Here is an 18,581-nt window from a genome sequence, read left to right as displayed (position 1 = left end):
GCCCATATGTCTGCATTGTAATTTTATAGTCTTGCAGCCCAAGCCCCATTACCCTGACTCAGCTGACCTGGGCTTTGAGGCAGGTGCCCTGGGTGTTTTAATCACAGTATAGACATAACGTTAGGCTACGTCTCCAGTGCAATGAAACACTCATGGCTGGCCTATGTCACATTAATCAGGGTCATGCAGCTTGGTCTGGAGTAAAGTTGCAGTGTCCGTGTCTGGGCTCAGGCTCAGTCCCCTGCTCTAGGAGCCCAGAAGGTTGGGAGTTTAGCGAGTGGAAATGGTAAAACCACAGGGAAGTATTACCCTGGACTCAATAGCATTTCTCCATTGGTCTGTCTGCTCTGGGGCAGGGACAATTACACGTCCTGCTGCATTTGTTATTTCAAAGGGTGGTTTAGGATTTTCATTCTCAGACACTGGGCACAAAGCAGGACTCAACCCTCGGCATAAACTAAATGAGCTGCCCACAGATTCTGGCAGCTGCAATGAGCCATTTGGTTTGAGAGCTCAGACCTGCCCCTGTCCCAGAGGGAGGGGGGTCATCTGCGAGGGGACTGGACCACTGACCTATCGGCCCCTAACACCCAAACTTTCAGTAACTCTATTATCAGTGCCTGTGAGTGTTATTTAAACCATAAGAAAAACCACACTGGGCCAGACCAAAGGTCCATCTAGCTCTGAATCTTGTTTTCTGACAGTAGCCAATGCCAGGTGCACCAAAAGCATCTCAACAAGGCACCACTGGGAGTTGAACCCATGATCTCCTGTTTTATTAAACAAGGGCTTTAGCCAGCTAAGAAAAGCAAAAGTGAATCTTGCCTTAATGGGCTGCTGACAAAGACATCCCAAACAGAAAAGCAACAGGCTAAAAAGAAACCTAGCAGCTATTCAAGTAGTTTAGCTGGGTGAGACTAAAGGTCTGTGGCTCAATCCCAAGCTTTGGCTGGCTCTTCTTTCCCCCTTTGTGCAGGGCTGGGCTGTTTTTTGAAAGTGCGGCAGTTCCTTTAACTGCCACAAGTCCCTCATTTCAGGCTATGCAGCAGGAAAAGGCAGCATGGGCTTCTGCACTGAGTTGGCCCACCTGACCTTTCATTCTTCTCCTGCTCTTTGTCAGCAAGGGGAAGAAAAAGAAGCTCTCTTTCAAGCAAGGTTCAGAAGGGGGCGTAAGGATGACTTCCTGAGCACTGGCTCCAGTCCTCTGCTCTACCAGCTGACCTATCGAAGGGCTAACACCATTCGCTCTGTTTCCCCATCGGTGTGTGGCAGGGCAAGCACCAGCCAAGTAGATGGAGTTTCTGTAGTGTCGTGGTTAGCACATTTGTCTAACACGCAAAAGGTCACTGCTTCAAAACCAGGCAGAAATATGCTGCCTTCCTTTTCTCAGATCCCCTTGCTGTTCAGGAAGGCGCTCCTCCTTCTCCTATTGGCCTATCCCTGGGATAACTCCAACTCTCACATGATAAACGGTGCTGACGTCAGTGGAGAAAGCCCCTTGGCATCAGTCTGGAGAACCTAGACGAGTGTGGTGTGTCACCTTTTGGAGGCTTGTGGCTTGGCCTCCTCTGCCCTTGGAGGTTGGCCTATAGATTGATGGCTTTAGAGGCAGGGGTTGGGCTGGCTGTTAGCAACTGGGATCCAGGAAGCCCCCATCTGCCCTTCTGAGGAGATAGACCCCAGTGCCTGCTTGTTGGCATCCCAGGGGTGGCTACTTGCAGGCCAGGAGAAGCAGGGTCCTGGGTGGAAGGAAAAGAAGCAATGGTGAGGCTGAGTGGGATCCTTTCTGGCCGACATGGTGGGCTGTGGGGGGTCTGGAGTTGCCTGTAAGCCATAAGTGCACTTCATGCAGTGAAAACCGCTGCTCCATTCTGGCCAACCTGGGGGCACCACTGACAACTTGGGAGTGGGGGCGGGGGTCTGGCTGTGAGCAAATGGGATCCAGGAAGCCCCAGCCTGCCCCTCCAGGAGCCGTCTTCTTCTTCTCTCCTGCCATGGGGAGCCCAGCCTTAAGCCTGCCCAGCACGTGCTGCAGCTCAAGAATTAAGCCTTCCTGTGGGGCCGGTGCTGGAGCTGACCCTGGACCCCTGTGGGGTACTGCTGGGGGAAATCACAACTGCAAATAATTCTGGCCACAAGATCAACCCCTTGGGTCGAATGGGGCAAGCTGGAGGCCTGGTGACTTAGTCCGTGGGGCCAGCAGGTCAAGCCATTTTCCCGCATGTGGGGGAGGCAGGCGCTGTGGTTCGCCCTTCCTGAGGTATGATCCAGGGGTGCCAGGCTGCAGAGCTGGGGGAATTGGCGGGAGGCTCTCTATCTATCGTTAGTTTTGTGAGTGGCTGGGAGAAGCATTCATGTAACTCAGCTGGATGTGCCCCTACCTGTGGATGTCTGTGTAAGTGCAATATCTGCCAGAGATTCGCAGCCTGTCACAGCATCATAGTGTGAGAGGGAATCCAGGCGATGGGACACAGGGCTCAGGGGTCCCACTGTTCAGGTTGCATCTCGTAGATCCCATCACAGACTTTCAACAGCCACAGCGGATGTTCACAGAGACAGAGAGAGAGATGCCAAATAGTGATCTCTAGGGCTTGCAGACATCGAACGATGAGGAATTCTGCGCACAGAGAGGACCCTGCTAGTGGAAAATGCCTTTGGAAAAGCCCCTTCTGTCACCAGCTGTGGTCATACAGTGCTCAGTGCTCTGCGTTGTGGCCTCAAGAGCCATGGATGCAAGTTGAGTTACGATGACCTTTTCCTTGTCCCCACATTTCTTAGGTGCCTCCTGCCGACACTTGTCAGAAAAAATGACCGGTTTCTTTTGGAAGCATTTGCACTGCAAGGCAGAGGCATCTTCTCTGCTTCCTCGAAAGATTGACCAAAATGTGGGAGGAGCAGACACATTTGTTAAGGCACCACTGGGTGCTGCATCCCTAACCTCCACTTTACCTGGCAGGTGCCTTGGCCAGCTTAGCCACGGTGCCGCTCTCTGGGACTTTTCTCCCAGCTGCTCCATTTCTCATCCCTGACAATCAAAAGGAAGGTGACATGGCCTCTGTGTGTGGACATCCCCAGCGAATCTCAGGGACATGTGGCGCAGGCTCTCGTGCTGCAGCAATTGCAGTTGAAGCAACCGCCATGCCAATGCCAGTCACAGCAGCCTTTTCATCAACTCCAGGCTTGTGATTTGATTCTTTCCAATGCCTCTCTCCAAAGAAGCCTTTTCCTTAGCAAGCAATTACTTGCATACCAAGGGAGGTCTCTTCTGTTTCCTAGAAAGACACAGGAAAATGTGAGCAGAGGAGACAAAAGCCATACAACAAGGCACCACTGGGAGTTGAACCCAGGATCTCCTGTTTACGAAACAGGTGCTTTAGCCAGCTAAGCCATAGTGCCTGCCTCAAGAAAGTATTTACAACTGTTCCATTTGATGGCTCAAGACAACATCTGCACATTCCAAAGTACAGACGTTTCCCATGTCCCTCAAGACTTGCAGACTTTCAGGTGCCTGGCTCTCCGTGCACAGAAAGCCACAGCTGAGTTGACAGAGGGCTTCTAACATGTGCTTCTCCCACCAGCCACTGTGATCATATAGTGGTTAATGATCTGTGTTTCAGTCGCAGCAACCTCGGCTCAGTTCTGAGTCATGGTAAGCTTTCCTTCAGCTCTAGACTTCTCATTTGCCGCTTTCCAAGTGTGGTGGAGTGTCTGCCCCCAGACAAGCAGGAGAAAGATTAAGGCAGCCTTGCAGAGGCTGCGCAGAACCCAGCCAGTCAGGAAAGGGCTTATTGGGAGAGCCAATCAGGAGAAGGCTTGCTGGAGCAGCCCATATATAAAGGGCTGCTCAGCACAGCAGGAGTCAGTCCGTCCTTGGAGTTTGAGGAGGGAGGATTGGCTGCCCTGAAGGGAGGGCACCATGATCAGAGTAGTGCTGGGTGGGTAAGGGGAGCGTGAGTGACCTCCTGGCCAACTACTGCCAGACTGAGGCCCTGATACAAAGGCAGAGGAAGGTGCTAGGTCTGTGGGGAAATGGTCCAGGGAAACAGATGGTGGGGGTTGGAGGTGCACCCCTTTTGCCTCAGTTGCCACTGACACAGGTGGCTACACCATGGACTGCAGCTGGCCACTGAGGCAAGTGTCTGGATACAGGACAGCTGCCCCCTGGAAGTGGGGAGAGAACTGAGTGGGGCACAGCCAGAGAGCTGTGTCCATAAGAGGACATTGAAGTCCTGAGAGCGACATGGGTCCTAATGATAGAACAGATGGCAGCCAGATGCCACTAGATGAAGGCGCACCGGTGAACCAGAGCTAATTGCCAGGACAGCCAACAGGGGGCACTGCAGTGGTGAGACATGCCCCATGGCACCAAGACTCAGCCGCAAGGAAGGCTCTCTCTGTCTTGAACCACCACTTAGAAGGATTCTGCTGACAGGTCTTTTCTTTTTATGAAAAGAGATACAAAAAAGGAGCCAACAGAGACACTAGGTTCAGCAAGGAAGAACTGGCAGGCCAAGGCAGGATTTCCTGGTTACTAGGAAGGCTCTTCAGCCAGCGCTTCCCAAAGATCACTATCCAGAGGCCTTTTAACAGTCACTGCAGATGTTCACCACAAAAGAGACAAAGAGATGCCGAAATAGAGCTCTCCACTGCCTGCAGCCATCACGCTACCAGGAGTTCTGTGCACAGAGAGGCCCCTGCTGGTGGAAAAAGGCTTTGGCAGAGACTCTTCTGACACCAGCCGTGGTCATATAGCGTTTAGCGCTCTGTGTTGTGGCTTCAGTATCCACAGATGCAAGTTCAGTTAGGGGATGTTTTCTTGTCTCCACATTCGTCTAATGGCTCCTTTCAACACTTGTCACCAGAAAGACCTGTTTCTTTTGCAAGCAATGTACAGTTAGGCAAAGGCAGTCTTCTCCATTTCCTCAAAAGATCACCAAGATGCGGGGAGAGGAGACGCATTCAGCCAGGCACCACTGGGTGCTGGATGCTGAATCTCCTCTTTATTCAGCAGGTGTCTGTGAAGGACATAAATCTACACCGTGTAGAGGTCAAGAATAGGAGTTTATTACACACAGCGCTGGTGGAGTGTCACCTGGCTTATTAAGCTCAGAGACACTGCCAATCAATTGATTACAATAGAATATATAGGTTTTCCATGGGCGGGGGAAAGTGATGGGGAAGGCAGTTCCACACCCCGGGACAGATTTTGCAACAAGACAAGATAGCACAGTAGCCAATGATTAACAGGTTACATAATATCTCCACCCATGGTCTCAACTTAGCAAGTTAACATTTAAAGAATACTTTGATAAAATGTTAGTAGTATAAAATATATATGTTGAATTCTGATTTGAGGTCCACAGGAATGGAGCAACTCCTTTGATTGTCCAACAGGTACATTCCTAGGGGTTAAAGCAAAGAAACAGTGAAAGTATATAGAAATAAAGATTGTTTTCTGAGTGTCTAAAGGCAAGGCATTGGTTCCTTGGAAGGGAGGTGGAAGGATGCCATATCTTATACTGACATGTGCCAACTTCTCATAAACTCAAGGCTGGATCTGTGGGAAGAACGTCTCCCTACAGAAGAGACTAACACAATAGGAACAGGGATTCTTTGCTCAATCTGCAACTCTGAATAAGACACAATTCTTTAGTTCTTAGCTCCAACACCTGGCAATTTGCTGACCAGGCCTATCTTAGCAAGCAAGGCTTTCTCTTTACCCCAGCTTTCTCTTATCTGATCACGATGTGCTAGGCCTCTGGTCCCTTGACCATACTCTGGACTTTGGGTCTGGAAAAGAGCTGGCACAATCCATAGACCAGGTTGTTATGTAAAATGCACATGGATTTTAACCCTTCACATACAGTAATGGCAAAGTTCTTGATTCAGGCTTGTAGCAGTGATGGAATAAACTGCAGGTTCAAATCAAGTCTCTGGAGTACATCCACAGCTGGGATGGGTCATTCAGTCCTTATAGAGAGCTTCAGTTTGTAGCAAAGTCCCTCCAGAGGTATGAAGCAGGATTGAAAACAAGATGGAGACGAGGCATCAGCGTTTTATAGTCTCTTGCCATGTGGTCTTTGCTTTTTTTGTCCCAAGGACACTCTATCCAGCACGTGACATAGAAAAACCTTAGAGTTCTGTCCACAGGCAGGTCCCTGCATATCTTGCTGAGGCACAAGGTGAATCTGCCTTCTCTCAATGGGTCGATTGTATAGCTGATGGTCCTTAATGGGCCATCAAGCAGGTTAGGCAGAACTGACACCAACTTGTCCGGCTGGGGTGTTCCCCGGAAGCAGAGCACAAGTTTGAAATACGGGCAGACAACAACCTTTCTACCATATTGGCTGCAAATATAGAACAGCGGTCGCAACGGTGATCTATAGAGTTACAGATTATGTCAATAACGTCACAGGAGGTGACACAGCATCAGTGAGACTGATACTGGAATAGTGCCTCCAGTTTTGGTGTCCTCATTTGAAAAAGATATTGTGAAATTGGAGCTGGGGCAGCAAAGAGCCACCAAATGTTATGAGGGCTGGAGAAAAATACCTTCTAGTGAGCTATTGAACAAGCTCAACCTGTTTAGCTTATCAAAAGAAGATTGAAAGGTGACTTCACTGAAGTGTTGAAGTGCCTTAATGGAGAGAAAAGATTGGGTATTAAAGGGCTCTTTAATTGAGCAGAGAAAGGCATAACAAGACCCAATGGCTGGACGGTGAAAAGAGACAAATTCATATTACAAATAAGGCACAAATATTCAACAGCGAGGATGATTCACCACAGGAACAAGCTACCAAGGAAAGTGGTGGATTCACCATCTCCTGATGTCATTTAATGAAGACTAGATGCCTTTCGGGAATATGTTTGCCCCAAAAGTAGCTCTTGTGTCATACAGGAGGCCTGTGATATGCAGGGGGTCAGATTAGATGCTCTAATGGTCTCTTCTGGCCATCAAGTCGACTAATTTCTGAAAAACTGAGTGTAGCACTGGGAGCAGCATCTGATGTTTTCCTGTCTAACTGGATTGCTTCCTAGAACGAACGTTCCTTGAGTGGGGTGATCCACAGGGAGTAGCTCAAACCTCCAAAGTGCCTGGCCAGGGGAAGGACATTAGCACAGCAAGGGAGGGGTGTGGCACTGACATCACAAAGGCCTTTTGCAGGACCTCAGACTATTGGTCAAAGGTGGTGGGGAGGTGGTGACCTCACAGAGAGGTGGCGACATCAGCCAGGCAGGACAGGGGCAAGGGGCCAGGGAAACCTCAGAGACCCCTGTGGCTTTGCTTCAGCCAGTCTCCTTCTCCAGGTCTCTCTTGGAGGACTGAGAGAGTATTCGGGTTCACGGACGTGAGCGCCAGGAGGAAGCTCTTTTGAGTTTTCTCTTTCCCTTTTCCTGATTTTACTAGAAAACAGCCGTCCCTGTTTAGAAGGTAAGAGCCTCCTTGAGGGAAGGGGTGTCATGAAGGCATCACAGTTCAGCTGTCAGAACTTCCCTGAGCTATGAAAGGGGAGGAGCCCATGGCTCTGTAGCAGGAATGCAGGGCAGGCGAATTCACAGCGGACATTGTGGGATACTGGAGAAGGCCAGTTATGATGATATAATGAACATCAGCGTCCACACTGACACTCTCTCACCTTAAGTTTGCTGCAAAAATCTCTAGGCCTCTCATCGAATTTGTTTTATTTTGTCACCTAAACAGGGCAGTTTTGTCACCAGACATGGCATGGCAGTGTGTACACCAGCCACAAGCTGCCGACCGAGGGAGCATAGTGTGTTTTTCACACACCTAAGGAATATAATTCTGCTGAAACAACTTTGTAGTGCAGACCTGCCCAAAGATTCACTCACACACAACTTGTAAGGAAAACGTCACCTGCTTCTCTGCTTTGCAAAATCCAAACACAAGCAAAGCTTGTCAGGCCCCGCTGAAGGAAGGCAGGAAGTCAGGTGTGGGCAGACAATGGGTTTTAGCCACCTGCAGGCACCATGGCTTAGCTGGTTAAAACGCCTGTTTTGTAAACATGAGAGCCTGGTTTCAACTCCCAGTGGTGCCTTGTTGGCTACTGTCAGAAGACAAGATTCAGAGCTAGATGGGCTTCTAGTCTAGCCCAGTGTGGTTTTTCTTATGGTTTAAATAACACTCGCAGGCACTGATGATAGAGTTACTGAACGTTGGGAGTTAGGAGCGGGTAGGTCAGTGGTCCAGTCCCCACACAGATGACCCCCTCCCTCTGGGAGAGGGGCAGGTCTGAGCTCTCACCCAAATGCTCATTGTGTCTGCCAGAATCTGTGAGCAGCTCGTTTAATTTTCGGCAAAGATTGAGTCCTGCTTTGTGCACCGTGTGTGAGAAAGAAAATCCTAAACCGCCCTTTGAAATAACGAATGCAGCAGGACGTGTTATTGTCCCTGCCCCAAAGCAGACAGACCAATGGAGAAATGCCATCGAGTCCAAGGTGATACTCCACTGCCATTTTACCTTTCTTGCTGGCTAAACTCCTTCTTCTCTGCCCGACCCAGGCTGTCCTCTGCCTCAGCTGCTGCTCCCGGCCTGCTCTAGAGTCAAACACGCAGGCCCCCAGGGGAACAGAGGCTGGGACAGGGCAGCAGCCTGGGCTGGGCTGGGAAGATGCTGGGAGTTCTCGTTCCCTGAGAACTGGCCTGGCTCCCTTCTCAACAGCAAACAAATCAATTCCACGTCCCCTCCCCAGAAAAACCAGCCTGGAGCCAAGGGCAGCAGGGGACGATTCCCTCCAGTTCCCACCGAGGCAGGAGAGAAACCAGGGTGTTTCTAGCAGAGCTTATGGAACTGATGTGGTGAAACTAGCCTTTAATAACAGGCAGTTCCAGTTTAAGCTCAGTGTTTTTAACAATTTCTACAACATTAAATAACCCTTTGATCGTAGTGTCACCATCCATAACATTGCTTCAGCCTTATAGGTTCCCAAGTGCACCAATTAAACATCTCTTCAAATCCAAGGGAGTGGAGATCAGTCAGTGTTCAGAGTCATCCCACATAAAAGAACCATGTTGTGGTACTTACTGGCCCCATCATGTGGCCATCGCCTTTCCCTCCTCCTCCAGAGTCAGAATGTGATCAGCTCACACTGAGGGGGAGCAACACCCCTCCCTTCTTCTCTGTGCCAGAGCTCCTATCAGCTCAGTGTCCTTCCCACAAGAGTGGGCTGCTGAGAGGGTTGCGATGGGGTAAATGAAGGCAGAGGAGGATTGTTCCTCGTGGGTTTTCCATTGTGTTGCTCTGTGATCCTGCTGGAGGAAGCATGATTTGAGTTTGTTTCAGTGGCTTGGGTTGGGCTCAGGTTGTGACCCTGAGCACAGGGATTCCTGGACTTTCTGCTCCTATTCCCTCAGGGAATGGACAATGGGTCAGCTTCAGAAATTGGATAGAAAGTAGCCTAAGAAAGTGTAACATAAGTGAGAAAAAAAATAGTATCATCACCTCCTTAGTGGTCTAGTGGTTAGGATTTGGCTTTTTTACTGCCATGGCCTGGGTTCAATTCCCAGTCAGGGAAAAGTGACTTTAAACCAAAACTGCTTCAGTTATTCTTCACTTGCGATGTAAACAAACCCCTGGTATTTTCCTGATTCCCCATCTTCCCAGTGTCTCCATGGCAGGGCCGGCTCCAGGCACCAGCGCAGCAAGCAGGTACCTGGGGCCAGCCCATGGAAAGGGGAGGCTTCAGCAGCAATTTGTCCCTCTCAGAGGGAAGGACTTGCTGCCAAAAGCAGCTGAGGTAGAGCTGCAGTTGACTGCAGCTTTTTTCTTTTTTTTTCCACTTGGGGCAGCAAAAACACTGGATCTGGCCCTGCTCCATGGAAGACAATTTGTTAAATCCCAGATGAGTGCAGTTCTATCAGTTCTCAGCCTGAGTCCTTAGGTCTTAATCTTGAGGATATTGTCCCACCATGGGGCCATTTCCCTCCTCTCTTTCCTAGGGAAGCACAATTTTCCTTGCACAGACACAGGAACAGCAAGATCTTTCTCTGTCCCTTGTGCAAAGCAGGGGGCCAAATTCCAGGGAAACAATGGACAAGCAGGGGGCCCTGGGCACATCCAGCCCTGGCCGTGAGATGTTCCCTCCCCTCTTTCTTTATGCCCCTGTTGTTATTTCATGGATTGTCTGGGATGGGGGAAAAGCTGAGTTCACTCCAGGTGGAGGGTAAAAAGGACCCTGAAAATCTCAGGACCCAACCCCTGCTACCAGGATCACTGAGGTGCTGGGGATTTGAGTAGGAAAGGGACTGTGTGAATTGTCAAGGTGGGGAATGAATAACAATCTACAACTAGAGCCACCTCATTATTCACTGACACAGGCTAATCCTGCTGCAGACAGAAGGGAAACTGGGAGCGATTCTTTGCTGTTCAGCCATGGAAACAGTGACCCAATTGCAAACCCAGCCCATCTGGGGATGTAGCTCTGAGTGGTAGAGCACATGCTTTGTATGTATGCGGCCCTGGGTTCAATCCCCAGCATTTCCAGGTTCACTTTTTCACGCTGCTGCTTTGCTCATGCCCAGAGGGGATGTGGCCCTGTAATCTCCCTGCACCAGTTTCAATCCTGCTCAGTGAGGGGCAAGTGCCAATTGCATGGAAGGTCGGGGGTGGTTTCTGTTCCTAAGTCACCTCTGTACATTTAAAAGCAGCAAAGAATCCTGTGGCATCTTATAGACTAACAGATGTTTTGCAGCATGAGCTTTCGTGGGTGAATACCCACTTCATCGGATGCAAGCCGTTGGTACATGTAAGATTCCCACCCGCTGTGCTGCTTGGGACAAGGGTAGATGAGAAGGGCGAATCCTCCAGCACTGGAGGGAAAGGTCCCATCTGCACAGACTGAGAGGCAAGGAAACAGCGGGGCAGTCAGTGGTCAGAGAGGAGAGAGGTCAGTGATTTACACCCACCAGGGGACACTGTCTTTTTGAGTATCACAGGGGTAGCTGTGTTAGTCTGGATCTGTAAAAAGAGACAGAGTCCTGTGGCACCTTATAGACTAGCAGACGTACAGGAGCATAAGCTTTTGTGGATGAATCCCCACTTCGTCAGATGAATGGAGTGAGAATTCTGTGCCTGGCTAGCCAACTACAAAAGCAATTTCTCCTCCCTTGATGCTCACACCAGGACTGCTAGAAGAGGGCCTCATCCTCCCTGATTGAACTAACCTCCTTATCTCTAGACTGATTCTTGCCTGCATATTTATACCTGCCCCTGGAAATTTCCACGACATTCATCTGACAAAGTGGGGATTCACCCACGAAAGCTTATGCTCCAATATGTCTGTTAGTCTGTAAGGTGCCACAGGACTCTTTGTCTTTTTGAGGCGAGTGCAGCTTGCTTGGGATGGTGCTGACGATGGATAGAAAAAAGGCTGGAGTCAATGACAGATGAGACCACAGAAGGGGAAGGGGAATGGCAGCCCCACAGAAGGTCCTGGGTGCTCAGATGCCCCAGTTATTGCACCCTGGCCTGTCGTAGAGAGAGAAAAGACACCGAGGGACCCAGCCCCCCTACAGTGATCCCATCGACAAGAACCTGGCTGGGAGTGGGGTGAAAGCTCCCTCTGGGCAAAGGGGAGCCGAAATCCCTCAGTGTCCTGGAATTTAAGCAATGGAAGCTTCAAACCCTGCAGGGGTGTGGGCTGAGGTGCATCAGCAGAAGGTTGGGCTGGACAGGGGCGGCAGGTTTGTATAATTTTTGGTCATTCCCAGAATGGGACCAAGTCCTGCCCCACCCCACAGCTGTGTAAAGCTCTCAGGGGGAGTTTGGGTGTGGGAGGGAGAGGGATTGGGCTCTAGGAGAGAGTTTGGGTACAGGGTCTGAGCTCAGTCAGGGGGCTGTGCTGCAGCAGGGTGTGGGGGGGGCAGGGTCTTGGAGAGAGTTTGGGTGCAGGTGTGGGGTCTGGGTTGGGGGTGCAGGAGAGGGTGAGGGCTGCAGCATTTACCTCGGGCATCTCCCGAAAGCAACCCGCACCCCCCTCTGGCAGCAGCCCCTAAGTGGGAGGGCAGGGGGCATCTCTGAGTACGGCTGCCCGCAGACTCCACCCCTGCAGCTCCCATTGCCACAGTTGGCAGAGTTGGCTCTCGGGGCAGGGGCAGCATGTGGAGACCCCACCCCCGCACCCCAGGGGACGCAGGGACGTGCCAGCCGCTCCCGGGAGTGGTGTGCCACATGGAGCGAGGGTGGGCAGGACACCGCCTTAGCCCCCTTGTGCTGGTGGTGGTGGTGGCAGGGGTCCCCGGGCTCTTTTAACTTGACTGGGGCAGCAGGCGGGACCAGGGGAACACTCCCAAGGGCCTAACGTTGCTTTGCACAACAATAAATCTTGGAACAGGACAGAAATGAAATGGCAGCAGAACCTAAGGAATTAAAAGCCTCCGAATTCTTGTGTGTGCACTGACTCCGAACGGAAACTGTAATTTGACTCACTTTGTGTCTGCGGCTGGTTTAAAATATCAAGGCAAAATCATTCCAGTGATTGTGACCCTGGGTTTGAGGAGGCTTTGGTCTTATTAAAATGTAACTAGCATGTTTTTAAAGGTGGCTTCCCCAAGCAATCCCAAGTTGTTCTTCCCACAGAGGGCTGATGGGGGGCAGCAGGGGATCTCCCCAATCTGGGGGAATCTCTCTGGGTCCCACTGTTAGTTCTCCATCCTTTCTCCCCCTAATCACAGACACCCCTCCCCTCCCCATTATCAGTGTTTTAGAGTGACCCCTCCCTCCCTTTATGGGATACAGACTCTGTGACAGAGACTGACTGGGGCTCCTCTCTGCACGGCCCCCGTGGGGAAGGAAAGAGACGGGGTGGGGCAGAGCGGGGAGGCGGGGGGAGAAGATGGGCAGAAGGAGTCAAATGGGACTAAACCAGAATAGAGGAGATTTTCTTCCTGTTAAAATGTCCTGGAGTCTCATCACTGAAAAGCCGCATCTTGAGTTAGGTTTGATGCATCAGCCTTTCAATTACCAGGCAAAGGTGTGAACCCCAGAGACTGATCACTGCCACTTCCCAGCTTCCTATGAAAAGCCCCTGCAGTGGTGCAACTGGTTGGTATAAAGGGGGCTACTGCTGGGGTTATGAGTTCAAGCTGTGTCTGAAGCACTGGTTTTTGTTACCCATGTAGCTTCCCCAACTTGCTTTGCCCAATGCACAGGGAAAGTGCCCTGCTAGGGAAAGGAGATTGAGTTCTAACATGTGGCAGTGGGTGCACAGCTTGGAAACATCCCCCCTGTGCTGCCATTAGCTCCAGTACGTTATTCACGGGCAGGGAGAATTGATTTATTTGCTCCTGTGAAAGCCGCCAGGACAGGTCTGTGGGCACCAGACCTCCCTGCTTTTTCCAGCACATCCCTGGCTCCTTCCCTGCCCCAGTCACTGCTGTAGGAGGATCCTATATGTACTGAGCCTAAACATTTCACTGGGCCTTCTTAGCACAGCTGGCAGCGTGTCAGTCTCATAATTTGAAGGTCTCGGAGCTCAAGCCTCAGAGAAGACAATGGTTCTGTTTCCTGCTTTGGATTTTCTAAAGGAATTCAGAGAAAGGAAAGTGGTTTTTAGACACCCTCCCACCCATCTAACACACAGAGACTTTTCCAAGGCATTAACTTTTCCTTCTCGATGGAGTTTGTATTCTCCATAGAGCAAAATAAACCAAAAACATGCAAGTCCAAGCCTAATACAGTACAAAACAATACAGATAAAATCTCACCCTCAGAGATCTTTCAATAAGCATCTTTTGCAGACTAGACTTATTTCTTGTCTGGGCCCAATCTTTTCCCCTGGTATAGTCCTTGTTCCAGCTCAGGTGGTAGCTAGGGGAGTTCTCATGACTGCAGCCACCTTTCTTCTGTTCCACCCCCTTTTATAACTTTGGTACAAGGCAGGAATTTTTTCTCTCTCTCCTGGGGAAAAGCCCCAGGTTTAAGATGGATTCCTGTACCAGGTGACATGGTCACATGTCTTGTGAGACCTCCAAGCCTTCATTCTTCCTGGCCTGACTCACAGATGGTGCAGGACAGAGCCATCTTGTCCTGGTTAATGGGAGCCATCAAGAGTCCAAACCACTATTAATGGCCCACACTTTGCATCATTACAACAGGACCTCAGAGTTATAGTTCATATTTCTAGTTTCAGATACAAGAATGATCGAGTCATACAAATAGGATGAACACACACAGTAGATTATAAGCTTTGTAATGATACTGCACAAGAGACCTTTTGCATGAAGCATAGTCCAGTCACTTTATATTCACACTCATTAGCATATTTTCATAAAATCCTATGGAGTGCAACGTCACAGCAGGGAAAGGGTTTTACTGCGGCACCTGGGAGCAGTTGAGTTTCATGTTCAGGCTGTGGTATGAGTTCCTCCAGGTTTCTCGTAAGCACACAGGGACCTTCGCGGGTGCTCTCGATACAGGAATGGCCCCGACATGATAAAGTGATGGGAATTGCATTTTCCTTTTTTATTTTTGTATTTCCAATGACATTTCTGTTTGTGATTTCGTTTTGCTTCGTATAACTGTGTTTTCTCCTGGATTTGATAGTTAACTAAAAAAAGAATAAGGCCTCAGGGCGCCGGATGGAGGAGCAGGCTGGGGCTAGGACTGCTAAGAGAGTGAGAGTAGCAGGTTTTCTGTATTGTTTCCTGCCCTCATTTTCATGACTAGTTTCTGTTGTGCACTAAATTTGTTTTGTTCACATGTGAGCTTGGCTAGCTCCGTTGGTAAAACATCAGACTTTTAATCTAAGGGTCCAGGATTCAAGTCCCTGGTCAGGTGAAGCAGGGACTATTCCCCTCAAAATGAAAGAAGGCATCTCTCCAGGGTGTTATTTGACCGTTTTTCCCCAGGACTTGGCTTTTCACTAGGAAGGGCCATATACTGCCTGGGACTGAAGGGGCAACTTCCTCACATGCCCACTGGCCTCTCAGTCTGGATTAAGAAAGGCCTCTGGGAGCTGCAGCAAACTGCTGCATGACAACTCGGTGAGCAAAGGCAGGGCTGCCCCCACAGGGTCATCCACACCAGAGCTCAGCAGAGGTCTGGGGGTTCCCTATTGGTCCCATGGTGTAAGGGCAGCACTCGGGACTTTGAATCCTGCAATCTGAGCTGAAGTCTCGGTGGGATCTGAGAACAATTCCTGTGCCACAAACACTGCTGGGTCTTCCAAGGCTCTGTCTTGCTTTCTCCAATGCCATGAAAGCCTGTCTTTTGCCTGCTAGCTGTTGTGACTTGAGCACAAGAGGGGACGTTTGATCCAGAAGCCTGGCCGTGCCTGGAGTCCTGTAGGTAGGGATGCGAGCTCCATTTCCTCTGAGTCCTGAAGCTGGGCTGCAGCCTGGCCTAGGAGGCAGCCCTATTGGTTGACCTACTGGCCCAAAGTCACTTGGGCGGCGTTGGTGTTCCCCAGGGATGCTGAAGGGCCTAAGGGAGGGAGGCTCAATACTCCCCCCTTCAGTTAGGGCGGAAGAGGAGGGCTGCAAGAGTGGGCAGGTTGATGGCTGGGCCTTCTAGCGTTCGGTTGGGGACGAGGTGGGGAACGCAAACTGGGAGAAATGGTTGCTGGCCTGTGAGGAATGGCTCAGCCGGTGGCGTAAGTGGACCTTGTCATTAGCCTACAAAGTTGTGATGCTCAAGACCCATCTGTGGGGAATTTCCTCAGCCATGTATTTCCCCCTGCTCCACGAGTGCTGCTGAGACCGAACACGATGGCCTTCCACTTCTTGTGGGGCAATAGGACGTCCCCACCTAGTAAGCAGAAGTGTGGCTTTTCTGCTATATTAGAAGAGGGGTTGGGCCTGGTGGGCTTTGAAGCCTTGTACGGCTCTACTGTTTTGTGTTTCAATTTTCAGTGGTGGCTGAGCTGGAGGGCAGGTCAGGCCTGAGGGGAATGTTGGGGCAACCACAAAGAACGCAACTGACTCTTCCGATATGGCCATATTTTCTTTTTACCCCACTGGGTGCAGCACTGGGTATGGGATGGCTGATGGTGGGGGAAGGGGGAGGCCCCACCCCAGTGTTCTTCTACACCCACCTTACACCCTACATGATTTTCAGTGGGTGTCTAGGTGGAAGGTGCTTGCAGGATGGCTTCATCCGCAACAGTGGCCACCCTCACAGCAGCGGCGGCCACAGCAGCGAGGCCCCCCCCTTTGGCTCAGTCTGAACAGAGGTCAATGTACCACTGGGTGAGACAGGCCAATTTTAGGGAGCTTCCTCTGAAGGTGAGCAACTGTCCCCAGAACTTACTAACAGGAGCTTTAAAGTATTTGCAAATGTGCACGGCCGGCATGTGCAGAGCAAAGGCTGCCCGGGTCACTGTGTCAGGCTCTGGCACCGCTTGAGACAATGGACCATCTTCAGCCACCAGGCGACCCAGGATCTAAGGCAGGAATGGGGTGAGGAAGCAAGTCAAGCTGAGCAAGGCAGGCAAAAATTCATCTCGCCTTCGTGGGCGCTCGCAATGATGCCCTTTTTGTGTGCCAGGGCTGACAAAAACCTCCCAGACAGAGAAGCAGCAGGCCAAAAAGCCCTCTACACAAAGATGGACTACAAGCCGTCAGGAACAGTATCCCCGATAATGTCACGGCAAACCTGGTGGCTGAACTTTGTGACTTTGTCCTCACCCATAACTATTTCACATTTGGGGACAATGTATACCTTCAAGTCAGGGGCAGTGCTATGGGTACCCGCATGGCCCCACAGGATGCCAACATTTCTATGGCTGACTTAGAACAACGCTTCCTCAGCTCTCATCACCTAACCCCCTACTCTACTTGCCCTACACTGATGACCTCTTCATCATCTGGACCCATGGAAAAGAAAACCCTTGAGGAATTCCACCAGGATTTCAACAATTTCCATCCCACCATCAACCTCAGCCTGGACCAGTCCACACAAGAGATCCACTTCCTGGACACTACAGTGCTAAATAGAAATGGTCACATAAACACCACCCTATACTGTAAACCTACTGACCGTTATACTTACCTACATGCCTCCAGCTTTCGCCAGAGCACACCACACAATCCATTGTCTACAGCCAAGCTCTAAGATACAACTGCATTTGCTCCAACCCCTCAGACAGAGACAAACACCTACAAGATCTCTATCAAGTGTTCTTACAAGTAAACTACCCACCTGCTGAGGTGAAAAAACAGATTGACAGAGCCAGAAGAGTACCCAGAGGTCACCTACTACAGGACAGGCCCAACAAAGAAAGTAACAGAACCCCACTAGCCATCACCTTCAGCCCCCAACTGAAACCTCTCCAGCGCATCATCAAGGATCTACAACCTATCCTGAAGGACGATCCCTCACTCTCACAGATCTTGGGAGACAGGCCAGTCCTTGCTTACAGACAGCCCCACAACCTGAAGCAAATACTTACCAGCAACCACACAACAAAAACACTAACCCAGGAACCTATCCTTGCAACAAAGCCCATTGCCATCTCTGTCCACATATCTATTCAGGGGACACTATCATAGGACCTAATCACATCAGCCACACTATCAGAGGCTCATTCACCTGCACATCTACCAATGTGATATATGCTATTATGTGCCAGCAATGCCCCTCTGCCATGTACATTGGCCAAACCAGACAGTCTCTATGTAAAACAATAAATGGACACAAATCACATTTCAAGAATTATAATATTCAAAAACCAGTTGGAGAACACTTCAGTTTCTCTGGTCACTCATTTACAGACCTAAAAGTTGTAATATTACAACAAATAACCTTCAAAAACACACTCCCACGAGAGACTGCTGAATTGGAATTAATTTGCAAACTGGACACCATTAAATTAGGCTTGAATAAAGACTGGGAGTGGATGGGTCATTACACAAAGTCAAACTATTTCCCCATGTTTATTTGTCCCCCTACCATTACTCACACCTTCCTGTCAACTGTTGGAAATGGGCCGTCCCAATTATCACTACAAAAGGTTTTTCCTCCTGCTGATAATAGCTCACCTTAACTGCTGACTCTCGTTATAGTGTGTATGGCAACACCCATTTTTTCATGTTCTCTGTGTATATATAAGCAGCAAAGAATCCTGTGGCACCTTATAGACTAACAGATGTTTTCCAGTATGAGCTTTCATGGGTGAATACCCACTTCGTCGGATGCAAGTAGTGGAAATTTCCAGGGGCAGGTATATATATGCAAGCAAGAAGCAAGCTAGAGATAACGAGGTTAGTTCAATCAGGGAGGATGAGGCCCTGTTCTAGCAGTTGAGGTGTGAAAACCAAGGGAGGAGAAACTGGTTCTGTAGTTGGCAAGCCCTTCACAGTCTTTGTTTAATCCTCAGGTGATGGTGCCAAACCCGCAGATGAACCGAAGACCAGCAGCCCCCCCCCCCAAAGTCCGGTCCCGAAGCCCCCCTGCCGCAGGATGGCCACCCCAAGACCCGCCACCGCGCAGCCAGGGAGGCCGAAGTGCTCTCCCACAGGCCCCCGCACACCGCCATTCCCAACATCTGATTTGTGTCCATTCATCCCCCTCCTTAGAGATTGTCCAACCCAGCCAATGCACACAGCAGAGGGGCATCGCCGGCAC

General features: G+C 50.2%; 2 non-coding genes across 2 annotated transcripts; one reads left to right on the top strand and one right to left on the bottom strand.

The window, feature by feature from the left end:
• Window positions 1–3,322: 3,322 nt before the first annotated feature.
• On the bottom strand, window positions 3,323–3,396 carry TRNAT-CGU. The gene has a single exon. It is a non-coding gene; the product is annotated as a tRNA-Thr (tRNA).
• A 7,032-nt stretch (window positions 3,397–10,428) lies between these two features.
• On the top strand, window positions 10,429–10,502 carry TRNAT-UGU. The gene has a single exon. It is a non-coding gene; the product is annotated as a tRNA-Thr (tRNA).
• The last annotated feature ends 8,079 nt before the right edge of the window (window positions 10,503–18,581 follow it).

This window comes from Mauremys mutica, unplaced genomic scaffold (assembly GCF_020497125.1).
Source record: "Mauremys mutica isolate MM-2020 ecotype Southern unplaced genomic scaffold, ASM2049712v1 Super-Scaffold_100186, whole genome shotgun sequence".
NCBI lineage: Eukaryota > Metazoa > Chordata > Testudines > Geoemydidae > Mauremys > Mauremys mutica.
This window is presented reverse-complemented; position numbering and strand designations above follow the sequence as displayed.